Source organism: Bubalus kerabau, chromosome 5, assembly GCF_029407905.1.
Source record: "Bubalus kerabau isolate K-KA32 ecotype Philippines breed swamp buffalo chromosome 5, PCC_UOA_SB_1v2, whole genome shotgun sequence".
NCBI lineage: Eukaryota > Metazoa > Chordata > Mammalia > Artiodactyla > Bovidae > Bubalus > Bubalus kerabau.
The window spans coordinates 77044837-77056883 of record NC_073628.1 but is presented as its reverse complement, the minus strand read 5'-3'; the positions used below and the strand labels follow the sequence as shown (position 1 = coordinate 77056883).

The following is a 12047-nucleotide window of genomic DNA, read 5'->3' as shown; positions in this document are numbered from 1 at the left end:
TCTCATGGAACACGTTAAATATTAGATCTATCCAACACATACTTCTCATAGTGTCTGTCATTACCTTCCTTCCAAACTATGGGGCCATCAGGCAAGATGGTGCTCCTCTGAGGAGTGATGTCAACGTTTATGTCTGCTCAGTGCTAAAACAACGGGTTGAAATGCAAAAAATTCAATACGTTGACGACACCTCTTGTTCAGTTGTGCTGGGAAACCAGTTTGAATCATTACTTTTTACCTCTGGGATAGAACTGACCTGAGATGCCAGGGAAACCACCTCAGCCAATAGAACTCTTCCAGAAGAAATAATTTTTTTTTAAAATCTGCATATCTGAAAAGGTTTTCTGAAGTGGATTATTTGATAAAAACGTCTTCAAAATCCAGTTTGCTAATATATATTTTTAATTGGAGGATAATTGCTTTACAATGTTGTGTTGGCTTCTGCCATACAACAAAGTGATAACCATATATATCAGCCCTATATATATATATATATATATATATATATATATGCTGCTAAGTCGCTTCAGTTGTGTCTGACTCTGTGCGGCCCCACAGACGGCAGCCCACCAGGCTCCACCGCCCCTGGGATTCTCCAGGCAAGAACACTGGAGTTAGTTGCCATTTCCTTCTCCAACGCATGAAAGTGAAAAGTGAAAGTGAAGTCGCTCAGTCGTGTCCGACTCTTTGCGACCCCATGGATTGCAGCCCACCAGGCTCCTCCATCCATGGGATTTTCCAGGCAAGAGCACTGGAGTGGGGTGCCATTGCCTTCTCCATATATATATACATATATATGTGTGTATATATATATATCCCCTCCTTCTTGAGCCTCCCTCCAGCCCCTCCTCTTTGCTAATATTTTAAAAATTGAACATTGATGTAGTTCAACTAGCTGTATCAGTGCAGCATGGACACTAATTGAATTAAATTATTATTTTGAATACTCTGTTCTGTATATTCTGTTGTTCTCAACTCTTCCACTCGTGTCAGGGGCATCTACAAGAATCAAACTAGAGGCTGTTTTAATGCTTTTAGAAGATTTGGGGGGCTGAAAGCTGGTGATTTTTCATGGCATGAGTGCTTCTTTTCAAGGAGGCAGCACCTATAGCATGCTCCTGGGTCCCAGTTCTTTTATGTTATTCAGATTTGAGACCAGAGATGTTTCATAAGCATTCACAAGGATTAGCAAACGTGACCCAGAGAGAGATTGCAATATCTTTTCTGGCAAACCAAGATTCTTTTTTTCTTGCCAACACGGACGTCTTCCAAGGTTGGCCCAAGCTCTTTAGCTCTCCTAATGTACTCAAGGTCAACGTTTCTCTCCCTGAGGAGAAACCATTGCTGAGAGGCATGGTCAAAGTTGATTTTATTTTGTGTTTTAGTTTATTGCCCTTTTAGCTTCCAAAGCCCAGAGTAAGTTTAAAAACATGTTGCTAAATATGATGAAAGCATCCTTGATTCTCACCTTGGATTTCAAAGGAAGAAGTCAATGGATGGGATGAGGTGTGTGAGGTCCATACATATGGACCATCTGGAGCACTACTGCCCAATGGAAATACAATAAAATGTCATTTTACATTGTTTTTAGTAGCCATGCTAAAGCAGTAAAAAGAAACTTGTATAATTAATTTTAATAATTTATTTAACTTAATATATTAAAAATAATAGCATTTGGACAAGTCATTACCATAAAAATTACTGATGAGATATTTTATCTTCTTTTCTCAATGTTCTAAATCTTCAAAATCTAGTGTATTTTACATTTACAGAGTATCTGAACTTCAAATTGCCATGCTTCAAGTGTTTTATAGCCCTGTGAGGTTAATGATTGCTGTGTTGGACAGAGAGTGGATTTGAAAGAAATTGATAAAGAGGATAAAGAGGGAACTGGTGTATACTGCACATTTCTATATGTAAGACACTGTGGTAGCAATGAATATACCTCATGGCTAGCCTGAGAGGTGACAATTATTTTAACTGAAGAATGAAGTGTCCATTAATTCATTGTTCAAACAGTAACCTTTTTGAAGTGATAGGGTAGCTTTTATTAATCACCCAAGGACAGAAGGTATACTTTAGGACTGTCCTGGGGAAACTGGCATGCATAGATGACCTAGATGGGGAAACAAGGTAGAATAAGTTAACTGACTTGCCCAGCATCACACATGGAAGCATGAGTTAAGGTTTTTTAAAGTCAGATCTGTTTGTCTCGAAAGCCCACACTTGGAATGTGCTTCTGGTATTTCTTCTGGAATCCTCCCTTGATAGTTTGGTTAACCATTCTAAGTTGGAAGCGCTGGTCTCAAAATGTGTTGGCAGCATGGTTCTCTATTAAGCAAAAAAGACTCAGCTTGTCTCTGTTCTTAGAAAGGCCCTTCTAAGGAAGCAGAACATACACAGAGGCTGACTACATACCCATTAATTTTAGATGTATATGAATTGCTATCACAATTAATAATTAGATGAGCAGATAGCTTAGACTCCTTAGCTATGTCCGTGTGGTGCTAAGTGGAGGGAAAGGGGTTGCAGATCTCTAGCAATTTTCTCTGAAATGCTCTAATTTTTTAAGCTTCTTTCCCTATTGGGAAGCATATCATTGGAATCTTTTCACAGACATGAAAGAGGGCCAGAAATGAAAACATTTTACTTGACTTTCTCCAGCTCCCTTTAGACTTTCAGAAAAATGGAACTTTGTCTCCAGTGTGATTGGGTTCTCTGATCCTTGATTCAGTTCAGTTCAGTCGCTCAGTCGTGTCCGACTCTTTGCGACCCCATGAATTGCAGCACGCCAGGCCTCCCTGTCCATCACCAACTCCCGGAGTTCACTCAGACTCACGTCCATCGAGTCGGTGATGCCATCCAGCCATCTCATCCTCTGTCGTCCCCTTCTCCTTCTGCCCCCAATCCCTCCCAGCATCAGAGGCTTTTCCAATGAGTCAACTCTTCTCATGAGGTGGCCAAAGTATTGGAGTTTCAGCCTTAGCATCAGTCCTTCCAAAGAACACCCAGGACTGATCTCCTTTAGAATGGACTGGTTGGATTAGTGTTTCTCTATTTGCTTGTCTGCTCCTGACATAACCTATTTCTCAGAAATACATACATTTCCCCCTTTAGGTGATAGCTAGAACAAATGATGGCTGCAGAAAATCAAAACACAGCAGGAGAAAGGTTTCATCATATTGCTAGTAATAGCTAGCATTTTTTAAGAGATTACTATGGGGCAGACCCTGCTTGGATTGCTTTCTATCTATTAATTCATTTAATCCTAATAATGAGACTATGAGATACATATCATAATTATCCTCTTTTTGCAGATAAGGGAACCCCACAGAGACTTGTCCAAAGTCACATAGCTACTTAGTGCCAGAGCTTGAGCTCAAACCTAGGTCTGGTGGATTAAAAATCACTTACATTAAATAAAAATCAATCCTACCTGAATTACTAAGACCATTATTTGGAAATAATTCATATTGTGCATTTATCAAGTTGTTATATTAAACCTCTTGTCCTGAGAGTCCCCAAAAAACATTTTCTTAGAAGACTGAACGAAAAAGTGATGTTTTGGTTTGTGTTTCCTGTAATGACACAAGTTTTTGATAGACATTATATGAATATTCTGGATGTTGATAAATATTTTTCTGTCCTGCAGGCTGAGTAGTGTCTGGCTCGCATCTCAGCATGGATGTAATCTCATTTAGGAGGGAAGATTAGCTCCCTTTCTCTCTATTTCTTTCTAATTTTTCATGACTTGAAACTTTTAGAGGTTGGTTAGCAGTGCCATTTTTTTTTTTCTCATTTACATTCTTCTAGTGAAAAGATAAATCATTTAAGTTGTATAATTATGTGTGTTTACCATGGAACTCAATAAGCTCTTACTAGGTGGAATTTAAAAATGTGGTCCTGCACTTTAAAAAAAAAAGTTCTCCTGAATTTGCTCTCATGCTGTAGGAGGATGCCCGGATGAAGCTGAACAACACAGCAGCCTCTCTTTTCCTGTTCTGGAATAATACCTTATTGGAGCCTCTGAAACACAAAGGAGAGATTTGAGCAGAATGTCATAAACCAGGGTTATTGTTTATATTGGACATATTTCAGAACTGCTTGTGACTTTAATATGAGTGGTTTGGTATCAAGTTTTATATTCTAATTGGCATTTTTAAAAAAGCAAAACAAAACATTGGTCTTTCCCTAAGGCTGAAACAGCCAAGATCTTATCTGTTCTTTGTGTTAATTGTTGATAATGAGCATAAGATCATTATGACCAAACTCACAGATTGTCCCCAGATACACAAGGACTGGGTCTTCATAAAAAGTAGAAGGTTAGATCCATTGACAAGCAGCAGCTAGCAGGGCGTTTCCAACTTATACTTCTAAATAGCACAAGGTGGGTCTGCAAAATGTTATTGCCAAGTACCCCCCTGGAAAATAAATGAAATAATCTTCCCCATGTTCAATCTTTGTAGGAACCTGAGGGCTGGGGAAAAAATAAAATAAAATAAAAATTGCATTTATAGGCCTGGAAAAAACAGGGGAGGATTATCTCCCTCATAAAACCAACTTCTAAATCTGAAATTGCATTTCTTCCAGACTAATATTTTACTTTATCTTTGATCATTATAAATTATTCTTTTTTACTTCTTTCTTTTTAAAGCCCTGGTTGAAAAAGTAGCTTGGCAGACTGTTCCATTGGAGCTTAAATGGACTTATTTATTGAAAAATACTCAAAAGTAAAAATTTGAAAGTGCTTCCCATTATACTCATTGGAGCCCCCCAAGTTTGCTGCGTGTAACTGTCTGTGTAGAATTATGGGCAAAGTCAAGTAACCACCTCCTGGCTTCAGGCTCAGCTTTCCACATCTTTCAGTGCCAAATACATATGCTTACTCAGATTTTTGATTGAATCATATATATATATATTTTTTTTTTTTTTTTAAATTTTTGGGTAGTCCCAATTTGTGAAATAGTTGGAGAACTTTAGGTGAAGGATCTGAGAAAAGCCCATACGTTTGAGGGGAGAGAGGAAGGTGGTCTGTCAGTCCTGAAGTCTTTCTTTCAGGCATGGAGAGGTGGTCTTTTCACAGTAGGATTGCTGGAGACAAACCTCAACAGTAAGTGTTCTTTCACAATAGGGATACATGGCTGTATTATCATTGATAAGGAAAAATCATTCCAGCAATGGAAAATTAGAGTTGGCAAGGGTGCTGGGGGGGGTCTTTGTAAATACAACTTCTCTCAGAGACTGGCGCAGCAATGGATTACCATTTCCCCTTGTTTTTTCAGCAGCTTTTCATGCCATACCTTTTTGAGGCATCATAGCCTCAGTTGAAACTCTAAGCAGGAAGCTTGGTGAGTCATTATTAGTAGTAACAATACTAATAAATAAATTACTAACAATAATAAGACAGTCGTTAACACTTAGGATTTTATGGTTTACCAAGCGTTTTCTCATTCATTATCTCATCTGAGCTAATGATGATTCTGTCACACTTGGCTGCTCTGGAGACCTCTTTCAGACCACTCCTTCTCAGATCAAAGGTGGGGCTTTCCCAGCCCCTGGGAGTGGTGCTGAAGTGAATCTCCAAGGGTATCAGCCTGGCTACCCCAGAGAGCACAGAAGGAAAGAGGAAGGACTCAGAGGCTGTGCAGAGGATTGGATGCCATGATGTGGAGGCGCTTTGTTTCTCCCCCATATATTTTTAACAGAACCCTTGGGACTTGGGGAGGTGGTTGGATGACCACATGCTCTTTGAATGCTGTATTGTGCTTGAAACATAAAGCTGCTCCATAAAAAGTTTGTATTGTGAAATGTCAAGTTTTTGGCATGTATCATATTTGTCAAATGAGGTTATGTAAGCTGAGCCTTCCAGCATGGCTTCCTCTCATCCAGCATTGGAGAAAAAAGTTTCACAGAGGAAAGCCCAAGCCATCTGAAGCCACATTGTGCTTGGCTTGAAACATTGTAAAAAAAAAAAAAAAAAAAAAAAAAACCCAAAAGAAATATTTGAAAAGAGAAATGGCTGGATCCTAGAAAACATAAGACATATGGTAAGTTCTTATGCTTTGGGACCATCAGGAAGAGGAAGAATGAATGATCATAAATTATAATAAATCCAGGTAAAGAACAGTCAAGCTCTTCATATATCTTAAAGATGGAGCATCAGTTAATTAACTGCATTCTTCTTTTTAGGCCCTGCCCTCCAGCACTCCAACCCTAAAGTCATTCAAATATTTGTTGAATAAATAAATCTCCTAGCCAAAGCTTTGGTGGTGAATTAGGGAATGGAATCACTGATGTAGAATCTCAAACTGAAAATAAAAGTTGATAGTGATTTGGGGACCAAGCACCTGCTGGCTGGCTTGTATTGAGTTGAATGAGAACAGGATTATAATAAAGTGAGAAAAGTCACAGACAGGCTTCTGTAAGAGACCACAGCCTGTGTTTCCTTATCTGCCACGTGAAAATAAAATCAAGTTACTCTTGGTTGCATAGCTCCTGGAGTTGCACGGAGTAGAGATGAGCTCTGGTGATTGTTCCCTCAGTTAAGTCCACCTACCTCCATCGGTCAAAATGATCTGAGAACCACATAAAAGGGTGCGATGCAATCTTCTATTTAATTGCAGAACTGTAATTGCAGTAACCTTTCCTTAAATCTGACTCTATTTTGGATCTGACTGTCCGAGGTACCAGCCTAGCTGCTCATTCTTCTTTTTTCATCTTCATTCTTCGGGCTTCACCACTGGTAGTAATCCCACTAATGGGTAATTCCCATTACCACCCCACCCCCACCTTCAGGATGTGCTTTTATCTCTGGGTCTCAGTAGGAACTTGAACTCCACTACTCCAAATCCAAGATTTCAGTCGCTTTGTCCCCTCCTTCCACTATAATGGAAAAGAGAGGAAAAAAGAAAGAAAACATCCATTTATAGGTGTTAGGGAAAAAAATGTTATAATTAAAAAAACATCTTTCTGGATGCAGGTTTTCCGTCTGTTTATTGCTGGAATAATAATAAACAAGGGCTAGTTAATTTGTCATGATGACAGGACCATGTTTTGGGAGGTACTTAGTCAAAAATGAAGTCAGGCCCAATCTGCTAGATAGAAGAGAGTCAACATATTCAGTAAAAAATTAGGCATGAATAGAACTGCCTTATGATCCAGCAATCCCACTGCTGGGCATACACACTGAGGAAACCAGAAGGGAAAGAGACACGTGTACCCCATTGTTCATCACAACACTGTTTATAATAGCCAGGACATGGAAGCAACCTAGATGTCCATCAGCAGATGAATAGATAAGAAAGCAGTGGTACATATACACAATGGAGTATTACTCAGCCATTAAAAAGAACAGATTTGAATCAGTTCTAATGAGGTGGATGAAACTGGAGCCTATTATACAGAGTGAAGTAAGCCAGAAAGAAAAACACCAATACAGTATACTAACGCATATATATGGAATTTAGAAAGATGGTACCAATAACCCTGTGTACGAGACAGCAAAAGAGACACTGATGTATAGAACAGTCTTATGGACTCTGTGGGAGAGGGAGAGGGTGGGAAGATTTGGGAGAATGGCATTGAAACATGTAAAATATCATGTATGAAACGAGTTGCCAGTCCAGGTTCGATGCACGATACTGGATGCTTGGGGCTGGTGCACTGGGACGACCCAGAGGGATGGTATGGGGAGGGAGGAGGGAGGAGGGTTCAGGTTGCGGAACACATGTATACCTGTGGCAGATTCATTTTGATATTTGGCAAAACTAATACAATTATGTAAAGTTTAAAAATAAAATAAAATTAAAAAAAATTAAAAAAAAAATTAGGCATGAGATAGATAAATACAAAAACCACAGCAATGAATACTGAGAAAGGTGGCTTCAGGTTACCGCTAGTGGGTTGGAGCAGGATCAAGAGAAATGAAAAAATGCTTCCCAGCAGATGACCAACTTGAGATGTGTTTTAGAAGTAGTGGTGTTGTTTGGTGAGTACAAAGTCTCGTGCACCATCTAAAAATCGATTCTGCATTCTCAGTGCCTTTTACAGGGTGTTTGCACTAAAAGTGGTAGAGGGTATTTATTTTCGGGTAAAATTCAATTTAAAAGCAGGAATAATTGAAAACATCATTTTGAATGACGTGGTTCTAAAAACTGAATTAAAAAAAAATGTTGACAATCCTTCTGAGCCCTCACCCCTCCTTTACTGCAAAAGTAACTTTCAAGACTAAAATTTCTTTTGTTATCTGACACTATAATTCCTTTTAAAAGAGTGCATATGTGTTGAACTAAGCCACGATTACCTTAAACTCCTTAGCCAATAAACCAATCAGTCAACAAATTCTTGATTCTGCCTTCTAAATGCCTACAGTTAATTTGTACCATGATGAGGACATACCCATCAAGAAACCGACCTGTGATGCACTTACTGAGTATCTAGCTGCCCCACCTTTCATGGTATCAGGGGACACATAAGATCACCACCTTGTCCTAGTTCCAGAAAGGACTTACACTGCCCTAACCACTCTTCTTGGTAAGGAAAAATTTCTGGGTAAAGTTTTGGCTCAGTGGATCTAAGACATAAATTAAGTTTCTGCCTGTATAAATAATTTCCTCTCCTACATCCTGACAAGCTTTGAGATGCTCCTGAACTCCTTACCTACATTCTCTCCCTTCTAGAAGATACTCATGAATTTTGCAGTTGCCCATCCAGTAAAGAAGCCTGACTCAACTATGGCTTCTTTTCCCTTTAAGTTCACCCCCGCCAAAATTGAGCCCTGCTTGTACTCCCTTCTTGTTGGCTCTTCAATTCATCCTTCTTTTCATGGGCACTGACATCTTGATCTTTTCTTATTTGGGTATTCAGATTACCTTCAAAGGGGATTCTTTCCTCTTTCGAATCCATTAACCGCTCTGCTGTCCAAGTTTAAAATGTCAATCTGATTAAAAGCCATCAACGACTCCTATAGCCTTCAGAATGAATATCAAACTCTTCAACAAAGAGGGTAAGTTCCTTTATGGTTTGATCTTTCCTGATTCTCAAGTCTAATTTGGTCATGTATCTTCATGTTCTTGTTTATGAAGCCAGATGACAGTAAGGTGCTTGTCCCTAAGATGGCCATATTCTTAAATTTCTATGTCTTTAATTCAACTGTTTCCCCTAAAATGCCTCTTCCTCTGTCCCCTGCCCATCTTGTCTGTTTAATTACTCCTAATTGTCCTTTTGGTTTCTCTAGTGGTTCAGTTGGTAAAGAACCCACCTATAATGCAGAACACCTCCTGCAATGCCGGAGACCTGGGTTCGATCCCTGGATCAGGAAGGTCCCCTGGGGAAGTAAATGACAAACCACTCCAATATTCTTACATGAGAAATCCCGTGGACAGAGGAGTCTGGCAGGCTACAATCCATGCTGGCACAAGAGTTGAACAGGACATAGCGACCAAATCACCACTGCCACCAATTGTCCGAATCAACTCAAGCCTGTCTTCCTCTAGGGGCATGAACATCCCTGGGAAGAGTGGGTGTTCATCTTCTTTACTTTCCCTTGTACTCACTCACTGGTCTGCCTGCCACCTGGTATAACATTCCATGCTGTTATTATTTGTCCATCCCTTATCTGTGTCTTCTAGGTACTTGAACTGGCTTATAAAGAGAGCCTGGGTACTGTTCGTCTCTATCCACAGTGTCTACTGAGCACACAGCCCAGTAATGTGTGCTCTTGTGGACAAGTAGATCATTTGTAGGGTAAGGCTTTGCCAATTTTCATGAAAGGGGGAGTTTCTCTATGTTTACACCTTTTACTGGATGAACTCAAACCTCCTCTGGTATTTGTTTTGGGAACAGGTCACGGGAGCTGGGTTCTCATAATCCTTTCCTGGTCTGAAGGGCTGGATTCAGAATGTAAGGCCCTGTTTTCAGCCCATACCAACCTTGGAATTTCCACAAACTTCAAAGGTTTTCACTGAAGATTACCAATTACTTGATTAGTGCTTTACAATTTTCAAAATAACATCTTTCATAAATAATTTCTCTCTTTCGTTCTCTCTTCCAACATATGAGAGCAATTGAACCGATATGTTTGTAATTCAAATTTTGGAGCTGACCAAGTGAAGACTCAGGGAGTTATTTAACCTGCTCAAGGCCATAGAGTTGTAGCTGAGGACAGAGGGCCACTCAGCCGGGATGATATATATTTGTTTTCCATTGCTTTATAATAAATGCCACAAGCTGAGCCACTTAAAATGGTGTATGTTTATTATCTCATAGTTTCCATGCGTCAGAAGTCTATGTATGGTTTCACTGAATCTGCTGCTTAGGGTCTCATAAGGCTGAATTCAAGGTGTCATCTGAGCTGTGTTATCTCTGAACCTCAGAGTTCCTTTCCAAACTCATTCATGCTGTTGGCAGAATTCTTTTCCTTGTGATTATAGGAAATGAGGTCCCACTTTCTTGCTGTCGGTTGAAGGTTTTGTCAGTGACTAGAAGCCAGCCTCAGGTCCTAGCCATGTGACTTTCTTAGCACAAGGTAGTGAACTTCTTTAAAGTCAACAGGAAAAATCTCTCTTTAGTTTTACAATGGAGTCATATAGAGTGCTATCTCATCAATGGAGTGACCATCACTAGATATTCACAGATACTGCCCCACTCGAGGGAAAGGGATTAAAAGATTATACTGAATATATACACTGAGGGATAGGAACCTTGGGGCGCCATTTAGAAGTCTGCCTACTACACACCTCATTTCATCATTATATTAAAATAATAAAAATCGTTATATTAAAAGTCTCCTTTGAGACTCTAAGAACTATAAATATTGTAGTCATAGGAAATGTCACCAAGACAGTGTCATCTGCTCTGTGGTTTCAAATTGGATTATTTATGCTGAAAGGAGGATCACTGTGTGTATTGTGGGCAGTGATTTTTTTTTGTTTTTGTTTTTTTTCCTGCACTGGGCAAAGTGGAATGCATGACCTGTGAAGTGGACATAGCCAGAGACCATTTTAACTCTTCTGCATCTAAAAATACCTCAACTGGATATCCCAGACAGTTCCTGAGAATTGATGTCCAGGAACAGGCAAAGGTGGAAGCTCATCTTTTCAAGTTTTCTTTGTGCAGATTTTAGCTGAGGAAACACAGGTGGTCATTTCAGGGTTCCTCTCTGGAATGAAGACCTCTGCTAGACTGTCAATTAAGGATGTTAATCCTAAACTGAGTTATATCATCCAATGAGTCTGAGTTTGGTCCAGAGTCCTCCAGCTATCTAAAGTTTCTAGTTCTTTGGTCTTGCATTCTAGATGGGAGCTGATTGGGCATTTACCCATTTGCCTCTGGGCAATATGTGCCTTTGTGTTGTGGGTAAAAAGTGTCTACAGCTTGCTTTTCAGAAGTCATTTTTTAAGAGCCCCTCTCAGGGTATGTTTTTTCTTTTCTGGCTTGGTGAAGAGAAAGAGCAGTCACAGAGACGTTTGTGTGAGTTCACCTTGGTCCGACCTTATAGACTCATGAATATGGAAGAGAGTGAGAACTGCTTCTCTTTCTGGAGTTCAAGTATAACACATCTTTGCTTACAAAAAGCCAGAGCAGCTATTGTTTAATTTCTTTCATTAGGAAACTCACCAAATGTTTGGCCTTAAATTCTCTTCTCCTCCAAGCCAGCTGGAAATCACTGCGAATTGCAAGGCAACACTAACCCACTAAATTAGTCACACACAGAAATCTGTGTATGAAGTCTCTCTGACCCAGTTCTTTCTATTTGTCCCTTTGATTCCACCTTAATGGAGGCTTTATTTATTTTCTTAGAAAAACAGAGTTTTTTGAGAATTGGTTTTAGTTTATACCCACTGGATCACACCAAGAGACACTGATACTTGCATGCTGAATGCCCAAACATCTGATTTGTACATGATACTGTGTCCAGTGTGAAGGTTCTTCAGTATAATAAAGTTCAAGATCATGTAGTGCAACTCTGGAAATCTGGAATTGCAATGTTTCTGACCTAGAGTGTGTTATCTATCTAAGTACCATCGACTAAGAAACAGCTTACTGAG

General features: G+C 39.5%; 1 long non-coding RNA gene across 1 annotated transcript; it reads left to right on the top strand.

Annotated features, from left to right (window-relative positions):
• The first annotated feature begins 8793 nt into the window (after positions 1-8793).
• On the top strand, positions 8794-10487 carry LOC129653922 (uncharacterized). Its single transcript, XR_008715284.1, has 3 exons — positions 8794-9004; positions 9630-9744; positions 9844-10487. It is a non-coding gene; the product is annotated as an uncharacterized LOC129653922 (long non-coding RNA).
• Positions 10488-12047: the final 1560 nt, after the last annotated feature.